Here is a 17,664-nt window from a genome sequence, read left to right on the forward strand (position 1 = left end):
CAGAGGCTCTCTTCTCCTCAGGCACTTTTACTTACTTGTGCTACGAAAATCTGAGGACTTGGGCTCCTGAGGAGAAGGTTCTAGAGGAGGCTACAGCCTGATTGGCTGGAATGTGGACAAACACATAATAACACTGATATGCTACTAAAGTGGGTTCTCCCTTAGGCTTTTCAATGGGCCTATTATGTTCCATGGTACTTTTGGAATTTACTTTTTATTACAGTATATGTATGTATATTTTATTTATGATATTTTTTCATGTATACATGCATATGTTACTGCTATTTTATGTACCGTGGGACTCCCACTTCGACGACGGGGAATATTCAAGCATGTGAATCTATGAAAGACACCAATACTGGAGAACCACAGTTTACAGGTAAGTAACTTTTGTTCTTCCGCTGGCAAATGCACAGGCTGGGCAGTCCCTAAGGGGTTTAAAGGGCTTCGTGTCTTGTGGCAGATGCCCAGCTGGCAAACTGTGAGGCAGGGACATCGTAAGGATTTTAGAGGCCCTGTGCGCAACAGCTTTGAATTTATAATCCAGTTTCAGCTATTTCATGCCCTCTTTGGCCAGATCACTGACACTGCACAGGCACACCGGTTCAAGTTTGAAATTTTTGTAACACTGCAGCAGCTCACTAATACTGCAATTAATGTCTGTGACATATGAATATGTGAGGGTCTTTTTGATCTAAAAGAAGCTTTTTTATGGATGTTGCATGAAACATAAAAGCCACATTTCTCTGCAAAATGTCTGCAATAAACTCTCACAGGTCACTCACATTAAAAAATAAATGAAAGAAAAACGGTATTTGAAAGAATCTGTTTAAGAATGATTTGGGTTTGTCTGGGCAAGACTCTCTGCAGAGCAGAGCAGACCTGGCTCTAATAGGGGGCCCCCTGAATGGCTGGAGCCCTGGGCCAGAGCCTACTTTGCCCATGCCTGAAAACATCTCTGCTGAGTCACTGTAACTACTAGCTGTGCTGATACATTGAAGAAACCTCAAGCATCCCTTCCTGTGAGCCTGGGAGGATCACCAATTCCACGGGGGTAGCTTGGCGCGAGCAGGAAGGCACCCGAAAGCTTAGGTGTAAAGTAGCAGTGCAGCACACACACCCACTGAGACAGGAAACACACACAATAACTGGCACCACACCAGCTGGTCTGTTAAAATCAGTACACTTTTATCTAGATCAAATTCAGGGCTGGCAAATCATTCAGGGTAATCAATTAATCAATTCAGCATTAACTCAATAGCACATTTCATTGTAGGCAGATGTAAATCCACTTCATAGGACTCAGGCAACATTTCATTATAACGGCATAGATATCAGTAAAACCATTCCTTCAACACACAGGCGTTATCTCATTAGGTCTGCATAACATCAACAATGACCTCAGCAGTTTTAGTAAAGGGAACAACAATTCCTATGGGTAATTGAAAACATTGCATTATGGGCTACTGCCAGCATAACTCATTGGAGGTGAACAGGGGAGTATAGCCCAGGCAACCTACACCTCCCCTTGGGATCATGGGCATCCAAAACTTAAATGGAACACTCTTGGTAAGATCCGGGTCACAAGTCACTTGGGATTACACAACTGGGCTTAATTGAGCAGTCTCAGGCCCAGTCCTGTATTATTTCACACAGTTCCCCCACTTACTTAGGTCTCCTGGCCAGCAGGCCGATCAGGGTGGTTACTGGGGCCTGCAGGGCCTGGCTTCAGTCTCCTGCGGGGAGGGGCGGTCGCGGGACTGCCTCTCTCGACAACTGAGGCTCCTGGGCAGTCCCTGCGTCTCCCGGGAACTTCCGCCCTCCGCCAGGGATGGGGCCTGCACTATCGGGCCCGGGGAGGCCTTCGCAGCCCACGATGGTGGTGGAGTCCAGTATGGGGGCCGATCCGGGCCTTGCAGCAAAAGGAGGGGGCTTGCGCTCTCCTGCGAGCCCCCTTTCCAATGTGACAGGTTCGCGGGGCTTCCGGGGCTTCTCCCGCTGGCCGCCAATCCCAGCGCGCCGGCAGAGAGGTGCGGCAGAGCCAGCCAATGGCAGGGCAGCAAGGGTGGGGGCGCGGCCGATGACGCGGCTTGACGTACCCATCACGTGAGGGTGGTGGCAGCTTCAGGGCCTAGCGCGGCCTAATGCTTCACTACGGCGGCCCTCTCTTGGCTCCGGGGGCCGCCGCGACGATGCCCACTGCAGCGGGGACCTCACCAGGCAAGCGCCTGGTGGTGTCCGCGAGGCCCAGACTGCGTCCAGACGACAAGGGGGCAGCGCCAGCAATCCCCGGGCCGCAGCGGTGATAACGGCGGCTCTTCGCCCCGGCAAGACCTGACCCCAGGTACCGGGCTGCGGCAGTGATTGGGGAGGTAGAGATCGCCCCACTTTAGCACTCTGGGGGGAACACAGCGCGATGAAGCCGGATGGCGTTACAACGGGGCACAGCAGGAGAGCGCTTAGAGAGTACAGCGCTCGGGACTTCACAGCGCTTAAGCGGCCCACAGTACTTAATGTTTCAGCTCTTCTCGGGGGCACAGCAGGAGAGAGCTTGGAAGGCAGTTCAGGACCACAACTGCGACAGGACAGCACAGGGGGGCACAGGTTGAGCAGGGGAGCGCGTAGATGGTGCAGCGCTAATACCTGGTTGATCCCCCAGCAGTCCTTCTTGTAAATAGGTGTTCTTCTTAATGGCTTCTGCGCCCTTCTCAGGTAGTTCCTTGGAGGATAGGCAATAGAGGGGGGTTGAGTTGGTGGCTTAAGGTCAGGCTGGTTCCTGTAGATCACGGCAGGTGGTTCACGGGTTCCCCCCACGCTGGGCCGTATCAGTGGGTTTGGTAGAGTCCCTTACTCAACTTAGAAGGCAGTGCCTAGGCCCAATCACTTCCAGTGGTATAGGTTTCTCCCCTAGGCCCTACCGCCTAGGACTCCTGCGTAGGTTCCCCCAGGTCCAGTGATGCCCCAACTGACAAAAAGGTTTCCCTCCTTACCTTAAATATCCCTAGGTCAGGTGACCACTCTCTAAGGCGGCAAAATGAGACCCCTCCCCTATTCCGGAAGGTTCCAGGAGCTTCCACAGTCTAGCTATGGGCAGAAAAGGCGAGCTGGTGTTGCTACAGTATCTTAATGTCCCAGCCAGCTCCTGGCTACTAGGGTGCTACTGAAAAGATCACTCTGCAGTAGCAGGGGCCTGTGGCAGCCATGTTGGTAGTAGAGAGCACCTGCACCTCAGCACTGATTAGCAGTGGTAGGGTGCCCTGAGACCTAGGTCCAACAGAAAAAGGTGGTGGAAAAAACAAGGCAAGGGCGATACAAATGGGGAAGACCACCCTAGGGCTGACAGGTCTAACACTTCCCTTTTATTTCAAAGTATTTTTTATAGATATTTTACACATACAAACAAGCAACATCGCTTTATCATTACAGGGCGGCTGTGGTTGTCGAGGATACAGTTACATGGTATATATGTTTGGCTGTCCCCTTATCCACTGACCTGCTAAGAGAATGAGAATGAGTGAAAAGGGAAATGTTAGAGAATAAGAGAGAGAGAAAAGGAGATAGTATACAAGAAGTTTGCTTCCTACGTGGTCGTGATCTGGTCTTGTGGGGGTGTGGCTTAAGGCCGCATTCCTTCCCTTTTACTCAGACTGCCATGGCTGTACAGCTGGGAGGAATGAACTTGATGGCAGGTCCTCTGTCGAACACTGGCGCATGCAGCGCTATATATAGGCTACATACATCATGAATGCGCAAATAAGGGGATACCTCAAAGTGCAGACGTTTATATATGTTTGCAAATGCTTGTGTTTGGATCAACATAAGATACTTCATATTATGCTGTGCTATAAATATTTAAATAATATCCATTTTATCATTGAGTTTGGTACTGTGCTCTCTGTTTTGAGGGTCCCATGTATCTGTTCAGTGCACAGTACATATTTTCTGTCTAATGCAGTGGTGGCAGCTTGTCTAATGCCAGCCATTTCGTTTGACAGATATCTAGCTTTGCAACAGTCATCACCTGCTTGAAAAGTGATCATTCTCAGGATACTTTCTTTTTCTTTTCTGTTTTCCTCTTGAACATATGAAGCATCCCATTTTGCAACAATAACCACTGGCTTTACCTCTAAACGTGGATTCCGGGGTATCGTGCTACTGGAGTAAAGCGCTTCCAACGCCTTGACAGTAGTAGGTGCTATATAATCACAGTTGCAATCACAGTTATTTGTTGCTTCGTGAAATGTTTGTATTTGGTGTTGAAACAAATCCATATACTGTTATCAACTCATTGAATATTGTAGGATGGGAATAAAATTCACAAATCCATAACTACCTGGTTTTACTGTTTTTTTAATTATATTTTTTAGTTTTAGGGAGATGCGGTTGCAACTCCTGCACATTTTATGTCTCTGATTTATTTTGTTGTTTTTACTTCTTACAATGCAATTAATTAACCATGCAATAACGTTTAATTAAATTATTAAGAATGTAGTTTTGTAACATAAAGTATCACTTTGCATGTGACAGGCACTTCATGGAGATGGTTTCTTCTATACTCCCACCGCCGCACACATCCTCATCTAAAAATACATAAAAGATATTTTCTTCAAGGGAGCCACCATATTTGCTAAACGTTCATTTCAGTGTGAATACGGGAATGAATGCATGCACAGTAACACATAACATGCAGTGGAGCGTGTGATGCAATGAAAGGTTATGTCTACTATGAAATTACCTATCTACACAAGCGGTGTTTGTGTTTGCATAATAAAGGAGGTAGGTAGATAGGAATATTTCTATGTTTCCTAACAGGAGCATCGTTCCCATGCCAAGATAACTATATATGTATATAATATAGAAATGATGTTTAACACACAGGCAGTTGAACAGAGTGTATTATTTTCTATCTTATTTTCAGAAGGTGAACATATACTTATCTCTGTACTTCAGAATAACATTCTCTTCTTAGAACAGGTATAGCAATGAGAAGGACAACTCAGGCATAATGCACCGCACTATCCAAAACATTTAAAAAATATTATCCACAGGTTGCTCACCTCCCCTGCCAGTTATCCACAACCTGAATAAATACTCAAATATAATACAAAAGGGAGAGGCAAAAAAACCAAACATTTGTGACGCTTACTGACACCATTGGTTTTGGGGAAGTCAAGGTTGTCTCTCATTGTTTGAAGAACCCAACAGTTAACCGCCATTTATTACACTTTGATTTTGGTACTAGCCGTTTCATTGGATCTTGCGGCGTTTGCTGTTCCATTGTGTATTTCACTGGTCTTTCTTTGTCCTCGTTACTGCTGAGGGCTGCAGTTTCATACAGTTTGGAGCTGTTTGGGGCAAGTACCAGTGGCGGCTGGTGACATTTGAAAGTGGTAGGGCAGAAAAGTAGTGGATGAGTGCTACGCCGCAATACGTTTTTGAAAAAAAGAATAGGCAAATAGAGCATTTAAGGCAAAATTGAGAGTGCAAGAAGGTTTATAAAGCAATTGTGAATCTGTAGACTTGAAATAGTTAAACACGTAACAAAATACCCCATATCCTTCTGCATTAAATATGTTCAACAGTTAGGTTACTGTGGTGTGCAAATCTGCTTTATTAGCTGTGATTAACAAGTGAGTCCTGTATCATCTAAATAGGTGAATGTGTCCATGTGTAATGTAACTACTTGCTAATGTAAAGTGCTCCAATACTTATATAAAACTGCAAAAATAATTATATATATCTTTTCAATAGTTCGACTTCCTGTGTCTAACCCATGCATTCCTGGTTGACACGTGGTGCACAATTGCATTGGCATCTGTAGCCGAGCGACTGCAATGGAAAGAGGAGTCCAACAGCTCCTACAATCGGATCTATTCTATAAAAGCGCCAATTTCGAAACGCAGACAGTGCATTGTGAAGTAAACACATGCACAACCTCGGACAACTATGATATCTTTTAGACTTTCGAAAGCTCACTAAATCAGCTTTTTAAACAGTAAGCATTAGGGTGCTGCCAAAGGCTTTCTCTTCACATCATATAAGCGCAACTGTCAGGGCTTTAAGTGGGATAAAAAAACTGGGGGGTCTCTCAAAGGGTCGTGGCCATTGTAATTAAGGGCATGGCTTAAAACACGTAAGCTAAAAAATCTGTGCTTAGCAAAGTCTACTGCCTGACTTGTATTTTGCTGTTTCTGTCATTGCATCCAGATATATGATACAACAAGAAACATCATTCCTACAAGAAGTCCGGACTATTGACTTTGCCAATGGTTGTTAGTTGCATTAGAAAAATGAGCAGCTTGTTGTATTAATATTGAAAAAGCTTCCACTTAAAGCCAGGCCTGGTGACACCACGACAATGTTGTGCTCCTGAGTTTCAAAAGGAGAAGGGAAATCCGGAGAGAATATCACTTTCAATGATTTCCCTTCCCCTACAACCCTCACCTGGCATGAAGTCATGCCGTAACTTCTCCACTAGTGAGAAGTGAGCAGTGTGAGCAGCGCACATCGATGTGCCTGCTGTCACTGCAGTCTGGAAAAAACGACTGCAGTGTGACAGCAGGCACAAAACAGAGCCCGATAGAGACCCGTTTCGAGGCACCTTTTAAAAAACTGCCGGTGCTCAGACCCGGTGAGACCCGGCCCACTTAACCGCATCAATGCGGCAGCTTTTCCCGCTGTACGCGGCAATTTTAAAATTACCGCGTTACATGACGAGCTCAGCTCGTCATGAGCGCACGGCAGGTTACGCTCATGACGAGCTGAGCTCGTCATCAGCCTGGAAGGGGTTAAAGCCCTGGCCACAGTACTACCTACTTTTGAATGTACCAAGTTCAAATTGTGGCCTGTGGCTCATAAGTCATAATCATGTAATTTTGGGCAAATTGCTTTCCCTCTATGCTTAATAAGGAAAAAATGTACTGTAGCCTTTGCGCTGTGACTAAGCCGTGGAGGGTTTCCAGAGTCACATTTTTATCTTCGATACACGTGCTGACAACCGGTATCGTAGTTTACAATGCAGGCCATTCATCCAGAGTGTTACATAACATCTAGGGGCTCACAAGCAGGCCTCTCCTGATTTCTAGGTTCATTGTACCTGCCGGTTCTCACACCACAGTGACAAATAAGCACAATGGGTCTGGTGAAAAAATTAACGAAGGTAGGACGATGAGCTTGTAGTTTTATTCAAGGTTTCCCACTCAACCAATTGAGTGATCCTGTGCACTCCACTTCTCTAGAGCTGACAAAATTGGGACTTGTTTAAAATTATTAAAAAAACTTCAATGTATGAAAGTCTAAAAAGAAGTAATCGCCTCGCCACCTTTCATGAATCATGACATCTGTGAAAATGGAACACATTATAGCCGGATTATTCATGTCACACATAAATCAACATAGGTCAAGGCACGCCATTTCTTTGACAAAGATAGCACAGGTGCACGTATAATATAAAACAAACTTGCTCTCACCCCAGCCGGGCAACAATCCACTGTGCCTGCAGTATATACTTTGCGCCAGTGCTGGTTTCCCTCCTGGACAGCCAGCGTGAACACCTGCTACACGCTGACTATCCAGGAATTTAAATCGAAGCTGTGACGGCCTCTTCCACAGCCCACTCCCCGAGCTTTCAACATCCAATCAGCATGAAGGGAGTGCTTCTGTTGTTGCCACCCCCTTCACTTTGTCCATGTAGGCCAGCCCTGCCCCTTACCATTTAGTTCAATGGCGCTCTGCTGAAAACGCCCGGGCTTCAGCAGAAGCGTCCCATTGAAATGGAAGCCATTGCCGCTTCCTCCGGCCCCTCCCTTCAGGCTGACATTACTCTCCTCATGTGTATCTCGAGGGCGAGCAATAGCCCTCGCCCCGTCAAGCACATGCTCCGGAGGACTCCTCTCTGACCTCACCCCTTCCTTAAAAAAAATAAAAATACTAGAATTTTTATTCGAATTAGCAGGAAGCAGTGAGTGCTTAATTTAAAGCTGCTCAATGTTGTTCATCATTCTCTCTCTTCTCACGGATGGTAGGAGGGCAACGCCCCTTTCGCCCATTAAAACCAGCCGCCACTGGCAAGTAGGTCTCGCTACGGTAACGAGCACACCATTTTGGTAGGTGTTTTACTTCCTACATTGCTAGCGCGTCTCTCTACAGAGACGCGCACAGCATCTTGGTAAGTGCTGATTTTCTGGATACAAGCGTGTCCTGTTACTGTGATGCGCACACCCATTTACTGGTGACTGTGGTCACTATTTTTTATTGTAGTGATATACTGTGACTTGTGTGCATTCTCAACGTTCTGCTGCATTTCAGCGAGTTCCTGTTTAACTACTGTACAGTTTCTGTATACTTTGCTTGTGTATACTGGTTGTTGGGGGGTTGACTTTTTTGTACAGCATTATGTCTAGTATTATGCCACCTCTCTCCTCTCAACTTCAGCGAACCACCCATAGACTGGGAGACGGGGAGGCTGTGTTTTTGGCGTATGTGAAGGTCCTATAGGGGGAGTAGTGCACACTACAGAGGAAATTAGAACTATTTAAACATTGTCTGGGAGGTACTGGGTTAAAAAAATTAAAGAACCTTCTGGTTTTGGCTAACCCTGGCAATATTAATGCTTACCAATATGCATCCAAACAGTTATCTTTACGTTATAGCAAGAACACTAATGTGGTGATGGAAAGAATAACATTCTACTCTAGTAAACAACGTTCCGATAAATCCATAGAGGATTATGTTTCTACTCTTAGGCTGTGACTTGTGTTTTCAAACATATTATATATGAGCAGGTTTTAAGGGATCAAATTCTTATGAGAACAAATAAAATACAGGCGAGACTATGGACCACTTCGAACACATCACTTAGTGCCGCTATCGAGGTGACTAAGGCTATTGAGCATTCTGAAAAGTTTGTACAGGAAATAAGGGGTAATAAAAAGAAGAAGGAGCATATTGTATTTAAAGATGGGGACAAGTCAAAGCAATCCGTAGTGCAAAAAAGTGAGAAGACGCAAAAGCCTGGAATGAAGACCAAATGGCAAAGACCTGAAGGGAAAAAAAGTATAGCTTTGTGTTACAGGTGCCACAGTAGTAGTAATTTGGGCAATTCTAAAATGTGTCCTGCAATAGATGATATTTGTTCCAGGTGCTGCAAGAGAGGGCATTTTGGGAGAGTGTGCAGATCAGTACTCAGGAGAGTTAGTGTTGTGCAAACTTATGATGATTATCACTCTGTATATGACCATTGTGAACAGGACATCAACACCGTATTGAATATATGTGCGGGTAAATGTGTAACTAAACTCCCTTCATGTGACATTGTAGTGGATGGTGTGTGTGTGTGTGTACATGTATTAGTGGACTCATGGATTTGGTACACTATCATAGCCCATGATTTAGTCAAAGTGAAATGGCCTAATAAAGTGTTATTGCCTCCAGATGTAGCTGTTGGTGGGTACACAGGCCATAAAATAGATTTGGTTGGGTAATTTTGGGCTATCATAGTTTTGTGGGCGTCATACTTATGGGAAAATGTATGTAGCTTAAAATGGGCAATCTTTGTTGGGTTGGCCACACCAGGAGAAAATGGGTATCAGATACAACCCGAGAGCAGATCCTCCTGTGTACACCATTTGGACCTTCCCAAATGTCACATGTGAAAACTCTGCAGGTGTGCATACTGGAGGTGTTTCTGATTTCATTCAAAAGTTAAAACAACCATTTCCTGACATTTTCAATGACAAGCTGGGGGAATACCAGGGTATCTGATAAAGACATCTAGCGCAGATTCCTTACCTATGAATTTACCAGGTGTCAGACTGGATCTGATAGATTTTTCTTGGAGCAATACCCTTGCACGCAGGTAGGTGGCGTCCGTCGGCTCCGTGTGTCGTCATCGGCATCGTCTCTGCCGTTGTGACGTCTGCATCACCCATATAGGCGCCAACTCGGCACTCTGATGTCATTTATTTTCTTTCTGCGCCAGCAAGCACAGATCCACGAAGAGAGCTACCCTCTGACACTTCACACCTTTTGACAGGCATTTTTTGTCATTTTGTTGTACATTTTTTGTTTTTTAGGTTTTCCTAATATGTCAAAGAAGACTTCTGAATTCAAACCATGGGGTGCCTGCCACGTCCCATGTTGGTGACAGATCCACACATGATTTGTCTTTGGTGCCTGTAGCGCAACCATGACTGGAAGTCGTGCCCCGACTGCCGGACTATGACTCTGAATGCTTTGAGGGAGTCTCGTTCTTGGTCCTGGTCAAGAGAAAGGTTTGGGCACTACTCCGGGAATCCTAAGTCCTCTTCCTCCCACTTGAAGTCATTGAGCAGGTCAGGTAAGAGGCATAAGAAGCACAAGGAGTCGAAGTGTGCTTCAACTTCTCCCTGTCTTTTGGCCAAAACGACGGAGGAGCCTTGTCACTCTAGGCCTCGTTCAATGGATCCTATACCTTTGTCAGCTCTGCGCTTCCCTGCCTTCTTGGACTTGGCCCTTTTCCTCCAAAAAATTTCGCTTTTCGCCCCCCTAATTTGAGATGTCTCCCCCATGGTGAAGGTTACCGAATAGGCCATGTGTGGTGTGAGACGCCATGTTAATGTTAAATGCAATGCAATGGTGTGTACATTTATTTTCCCCCATTGTAAACATGTACCCTGGTGAAATGCTGCATTTGTGTTTTGCATTTAAAATGGCTGCCAAGGCTATGCGTTGTGCCACCTGACTGCAGGAGGTTAGCAATCTAGTTGTTAGGTACCCAGCCACCCCTGCATTTGGAGGGAAAGCCTGGCACCCAGGGTGCTCTACTCCTCCCGCTGAGCCAGTTAGAACTAGTTCGCCTGTCTGAGGTGGGTTAGCGGTCTAGTTGTCTGGTACCCAGCAATCCCAGCATTTTGAGGTACCTTCTAGAAGATTCCAGCCTTTCTGGTATAGGGAGAGCAGTAGAGATGTGATGGGCAGAGACAGAGCTGGGACAGGAATGTGAGAGGACCTGCTGTCAGGGGATACTGCCACTTGGACCTGTGTGCTGGCCCTGCACCCATCTAGGACCCCCCTACTGTCCCCAGGGCTTGTGAAGCCCCACTTCAGGAGTTCAGGCTGCCGTGTGGGAGGAGGGCCACGCTGCAGTGGGAATGGTGAAAGCCTACCACCCTGCTTTGATGATGCCTCCACTACCTGCTGACCTGGCCCAGTAGTGCCTACTGCTCTGTCCCCCCGGCCCCTGAGGAAGGAGGGCCCCCCTAGGTCCCTGGAGCTGCCGGGACCCTGCACTACGCAAGCGCTGCGCAAAGAAGCGCCCAGAAGGGAAGGAGCATCTGGGACCCCGCCACCCAGAAGGTGAGGAGTGTTACCCGATGCCTGCTGCTGGGACTGTCCGCCTCCCTTTCGCTGTGCTCCTGGACGTGCTGGGCCTGGAGGAAGCGCTGAGTGCCAAAGCGCTATAATCCTGGAAGCGCTGTGCTGCAGAAGCCCTGGGTAGTCCTGAAGGGCCTGAACTGTACTGCCTGCTGTGTGTGCCTGCAAAGCGCCGCTTCAACCAAGCACTGGACTGTTGGAAGGGCTGCCTGGCCCTGGATAAGTGCTGCCTGCTAAGCGCTGTGATCTAGAAGCGCTGTATGAGGAGCTGGGCTGAGGAGAAGCGCTGTGTGGTGGCTAGCGCTGCGCAGCTGGAAGAGGCTGCTTTTGTGTTCCTAAGCGCTACGGTGCCAGATCCTGCCGCCTCTCAGCCTTGTAAATAAGGCAGGAGCCTACTCCACCTCCGCTCGGGGGCAGTGTCTGCGTCTGTCTGTTGAGGCACATTGTCGGAGCCTGCCTCCCACCCTACTGCCCAGGAAGCCCGGAGCGAGGAGCAGAAGCGTGGAGACATTGCCAAGAGCCCGGTGAGTGTGGGGCTCAAACAGACTGTGTTGGGGGGTGTATCGGGGCATACTGTCGGTGCCCAACCCCCGGTGCCAGCATTCCGTGGTGCACTGCCGCCCCCAGGAACAGTATTGTTCTCCAGGTGCCCCTGCAACGTTGGGCCAGTAGACCCAGGACAGAGACTCGGAGGTGGGGGCCCCGGGTGGTTTAGGGACCTGGGTTGTGCCTGCAGTAGTGAGTTGCCTGATTCCAGGCCAATAGGGGAAGTCAGGCTATGGAAGTTTAGCTGCAGATGGTCCTGCCTCATGGGCGATACCACTGTTGAGGGGGGGGAATGCAGGTCTTGGGTGCCTAGTGTTTTTATGTCACCGGGAGGTGCTTTTGAGCCCTTATTCGGTTAAGGCTGGGTGCTTAGGTCACTGCGCCCCTACTTATGATTAGTTGAGCCAATGTGGATGTGTGCTCTGCCATTCTTATGAGCACCGTGATTCCTGCCCAAGGATAAGGCTCCTGCCTGACGCCCAGAGGTCCCTCTACTGAGGTTGTAGGCCCGATGTCAATGTTATGCACCCATTGTTTCTTTTCTTGCAGGAGGTGCTAAGGCCAGGCCGGCTGTGTTATACCTAGTGTTATGCCCACTGTTGATATGTTCTGTGCCAAAGATATGTGCCCCAGGGTGGGCGTAATTATGCCAGCCCAGGCCTGATATTACATTTGCAGGTCTATGCCAGTTGTTAAGGCCAGGTGCCGCCTGTTTCTTTTCACAGGAGACGCGGATGCAGGCCCTGTTGTGTGGCTATGCCTCCATACCTAGTGTGTATTTTATGTCTAATGCTTTAGTTTACGCCTACAGCTTACGTCTAGGTGAGGCCAAGGATTAAGGACTGAGTTTGCCCTGCGATATTGACCTTGGGTTTCAGCATTAGTATTTCTTTCCCTCACGTATTCTCCTAAGGTTTCATGCCAATGATAACACGTTTTTATTTCAGCCATGGACTTACGGACTTAACCTTTTATTCCTGCCCCTTTCCCATGTAAATAACCCCCTTTGCATTCATTGTTCTGGCGCCAGTTGGCGCCCCTTGTGATTACTGCTATTGTTGTGTTTTACCTTTGCAGGTTGGAGATAATACAACACTTATTCTGTTTCCAACCAGAAGCGGTGTCGTGTCTCTTTTGTGGTGTGCCTGGTGTGTCGTCTGTGAGTACTGCGTGGACGCTTTACACATGTCCTCTGAAGTTTGGCCTGCCCGCTCTGCTCCATGCTACCCCCTGTAGACTTGGCAACCCCATTTCTAACAGACCCGCACAAAGTTCAAAGAATTTTATAATGTTGTGTGCCTCATTTTTGGATGGACTGACCTTCCCATTGCGTCTTCAGTCCCCGGAGGCTCAGAGACAGCTCCATCGTGTTTTGCACTGGCGGCTCTGGCCCAGACGCCGATGACCACCCCATGGATTCGGTAATGTATCCGAACCAGCGCCGGTCATGTCACTGCAACCTTCCCTGGCGCCAGCCCTATTCTAATCCCCGACAACCCTAAGTCAGATCAGCGTCGATTTGGGTGCTGATGGCACCCTTGTGTCCTAGGTCAGTTCCTCAGCCTTATTTTGAAGGACTCGGAATGGAGGAAGATTGGGAGGGTCGCTGGACCCTTTACAAGACCAGTATCAATACAATATGGACTTTGAGTGGCCTTGGGGGAGGCCAGTAGCCTAGATACCTCTCCAGATTCTGGCCTGCTTTATCCCCCTGCTGTGGCTACAGAGGAGGAAGCTTCCTATGCTATCGTGGTGAGAAGGGCAGCTGAGATGCTGGACCTTAAGCTCCCTTCGATGGAAGTCAAGATGAACATCTTGACGGAGGTTGTGCAGCCAGGTAAACCCTCTTCCCATTCATCAAGGAACCCAGTCCAAGCCCAGCACAGGGGCTCCTGTGAATAAGACAATTGCTCGCTGCCATCGCCCTGCACCTAGCGACCCAAATTTCCTCACCTACCACCCTATCCCGAGAGCTTGGTGGTCGAAACCTCAACCTCACCGGGCACGTTCCCTTCCTCACCCCGGTCAGGGAATCAAAGAAGCTGGATGGTCGGAGTACGAAAATATTTTCTTTCGCCAGCCTTGCATTGTGGTCGGTGAATACCGCATGCCTATTGTGCTGTTATACCCACTCCCTTTTGTAAATGGTTGCACAAGTGCTGATACAGGTCGGGACATCCTCTCCCAAGCGGTATTAGAAGGGAGAGAAGCAGCAAAGTTCGCCATTCGTTGTGGATTGTAATGACCCCCTCACTGGGAAGAGCAATTTCAACAACAGTGGCTGTTCGTCGCCATGCCTGGCTGAGAACTTCTGGCTTTTCTGGGGATGCCCAGGCTTCTCTCATGGACATGTCCTTTGATGGCACCCTCCTTTTTAGAGACAAAGCAGACATGGCCCTGGAGCGCTTTAAGGACTCACGCGTTGCGGCCAAGTCTGTGGGAATATCAGTGGCCATACGCCACCTTCTGCTTTTCCCCCCTTTCTAGGCTACGGAAGGGGCTTTTAGTCACACCAGCTGCTGAACTGGGGGTTTCTAGTTAGCAGAGGTAAGTACCACTGTCCAAATAGGGACCCTTGCTTCTAGTCAAGGTAAGGAGGAAACACTCTTTAGATAACCTCTGCTCACCCCCTTGGTAGCTTGGCACAAGCAGTCAGGCTTATCAAAGGCAATGTGTAAAGTATTTGTACCAACACTCACAGTAACACAGTGAAAACACCACAAACTGACTCCACACAGTTTAGAAACAAATATAGGTATTTAATCTAAACTACACAAGACCACAATGACAAAAATCCAACATACACAGATCAAGAATATGGTTGCGAAAGAGTTCTTAAAGTTGCGATAAAAATAATCCATAGTTGCGTGAAAAGTTCACAGTTGCGTCACGTTTAGTCAATAGTACCGTTAAATTCGACAAAGTTCCAAAGCATAAGCTGGTGCGGTGGAAAACAAGCGATGTGTTGCTCCTGAGACCATGGGGAGGCATTGGCGACAGCCCCGCTGCAGCAGCGGGCGTGTTGCGACAAATCCGGTCTGTGTGGGGAGGAAGGCGATGACTTGTATGGATTCCGGTGCGTAGGTTCCGTAGGAAGTTTGTTCTTGCAAAGGCACGAGGCGATGATCTGTAGGGGCTGCGACGATCTCCGGGGTGACGATGCGTGATCCAGCGGCGATCTTCCTCTCGCAGCTCCTCGATGCGATGGCTCTGCGATGATGTTGGCAGCGACGTGATGCAGTCTGCAAGCAAGCGATGCGGCGATCTTACCCAGCGATGACAGGCTCTGTGACGATGCTCGCAGCGATAGTAATCTTCCCGCAAATGAAGGGTGCGACGTCTCCGGCAGCGGCAACAGGCGCTGCAACGATCTCGGCCTTCGTAGCGGCAGGACTTTCCTCGCACTGTCGGGAAAACGCTCCGCAAGCGAGCGATGCGATAATTTTTCTGTAGCAAAGTCTCTCAAATCTTGGTTTCCAGCTTCCCAACACAAGTACCACTTCCAGAGGCACCACAACTGGCCCAAGCACTCTAGGAAGGACAGAGCTCTAAGAGCAGAGCTCAGTGAAGCTGGGGGTGAAGTCCTTTTGTTTCTGGGACTTCAAAACAGAGAGCCAGCTCACAACAGGTCCTTGGAGATTCCTTCAAGTAAGGGGACAAAGCAACAACAAAGTCCTTCCCCTCTCCTAGGTAGCAAAGCAACTGCAGGTCAGTCCAGCATCACACAGCAGGGCAGTCCTTCTTCTTCAGTCTTCCAGCTTTCTCCTTGGCAGAGGTTCCTTCTTGTTTCCAGGATGATCTAATTTTCTGTAGCCAGGGGTCCTAAACTTATATCCCTAAAAGTCTTTGATCCCTTTGTGCAGGAGGGCTCTGAGCCGGTCGGAACCAGTTCTGGGTGTTCCTTGAGCACTTTGTTTTCCTTGCCTCTCCTTTCCTTTCAGAGAGAGGGGCAGTGTTGTCAGCCGCCCAGCAGGAGGTGGAGCCAGCATTGTGGAAGGCAGGCACAGCCCTATTCAGGCCCAGGTGCTATCCCCTCCCACCACTCTAGATGCAGATGGAGCTATTCAGCCCAGGGATGGCCCACTCAGACTCTGGGAGCCTCCCAGCCCCTGTCACTCACAAACCAGACAGCCAATTCACAAACAGGCCAAGGCACACAGAAAGGTCAGACAAGAGAACAGCAACTTTCTAAAACTGCTGTTCTCAAACACAGGATTTAAAAACAACCTTTCCTAAAAGATGTGTTATTAAATTCTGAGTTCAGGGATACCATGCTTTTATGTCCTATCTTGCTCATATGGGAAGATATGCTGGTAGCCACTGTAGCCAGCATTCCCCATGATAGCCTATGGGGCAAGTTAGCCTTACAATAGTGAAAATCGAAAATGGCTGTAATTCACTACCAAAGCATGTCACCTGGACAAGTACATGCTCTACCTTTCACATACACTGCACCCTGCCCAAGGGGGTACCTTGGGCCTTCCATAGGGGTGACCAATGTGTACATAAAGGGAAGGGTTAGGCCTGGCCAGTGGGGACACTGACCAGGAAGACATGGCAGTTCACAGACTGCACACAGGTACTGCGGTGGCAGGCCTGAGACACCATTTTAGAGCTACTCATGTGGGTGGCACAATCAGTGCTGCAGGCCCACTAGTAGCTTTTGTTATCACCAGCCCTGGCACACTCAGGGCACTTTACTGGGGACTTCTTGGTGACACAAATATGTCAATCATGGGTAACCAATCATAATAACAATTTACACAGGGAGCACTTGCACTTTGAAACTGAACAGCAGTGGCAAAGTGCCCAAAGCATCTAAACCAGCAAAAACGAAATCCAACACAGCATCAAAAATACAGGAGGTAGAGGCAAAAAGATAGGGGGAAACCACGCCAAAGATGCCAGGTCTAACACCAGCCATATCCCAGTTACCAAGCAGCACCAGTACAATAACCTCTGCGCTGCATTGGGCGCAGCTCTTTCCAACTCCGTGGGTCAGGCGGCCAGAGGTCGGGTCATTCACCACCACCCCATCAGCCTCCAAACCCTCCTAACCTGGCCCTTCAAGATCATGGGCTGCCAGTTGGGTATAGGATCAGCCATCACCTCCACCACTGACAAAACATCATGTCGGACAGGGGGGTACTTCAAAACGACCCCTCTCTCCATTCCTCCAGCTTACTAGTGGCTGCTGAATGATCACCTGGCTTTGGCCAAGGGAGCCATAGAGAGTTTGTTTTCTAGCACCAGAAGTAGGCTGGGGTTGCTATTCCCACTTCTTTCTGCTCCCGAAGAAAGAAGGGCCTGCGTCCGAGCATACATCAGCGCAACCAGCAGTTTACTGTAGGCCACAAGCACTTTTAGTTCACCGTGTTCCCCTTTGGCCTGACCAGCACCCCTCGGGTGTTCACCAAGGTGCTGGTGGTGGTCGCAGCTCATCTCCACATATCAGGGGTGCCAGTCTTTCCCTATCTCGATGACTGACTGTTGAAGGCGAGTTCGCCCCAGGCTGTCATCTCCCACCTCCAGACTATTGCAACCCTTCTGCACTCACTGGGGTTCTCTATCTACGTGCTGAAGTCAAACCTGCCCCATTTCAGATGCTCCTTTTCACTGGAGCTGTTCTGGATATGGTGCAGTTTCGGGCCTATCCTCCCAAATGGTGAGCCCAGGAAATTCAGGCTATGATGCCGATGTTTCAGCCTCTGTCCTGGATTTCGGTGAAAATGACTCTGAGGCTGTTGGGCCTCATGGCCTCCTGCA

At 48.4% G+C, this 17,664-nt stretch overlaps 1 long non-coding RNA gene across 1 annotated transcript in view; it reads left to right on the forward strand.

Annotated features, from left to right (window-relative positions):
- Window positions 1-17,664, forward strand: part of LOC144798878 (uncharacterized) — a 281,061-nt gene that overhangs the window by 162,609 nt on the left and 100,788 nt on the right. The window contains exon 2 of the long non-coding RNA XR_013603688.1: window positions 4,091-4,188. This is a non-coding gene — a long non-coding RNA (uncharacterized LOC144798878). The remainder of the gene's footprint in view (window positions 1-4,090; window positions 4,189-17,664) is intronic.

The sequence above is a fragment of the Lissotriton helveticus genome, chromosome 12 (genome assembly GCF_964261635.1).
Source record: "Lissotriton helveticus chromosome 12, aLisHel1.1, whole genome shotgun sequence".
Lineage (NCBI taxonomy): Eukaryota > Metazoa > Chordata > Amphibia > Caudata > Salamandridae > Lissotriton > Lissotriton helveticus.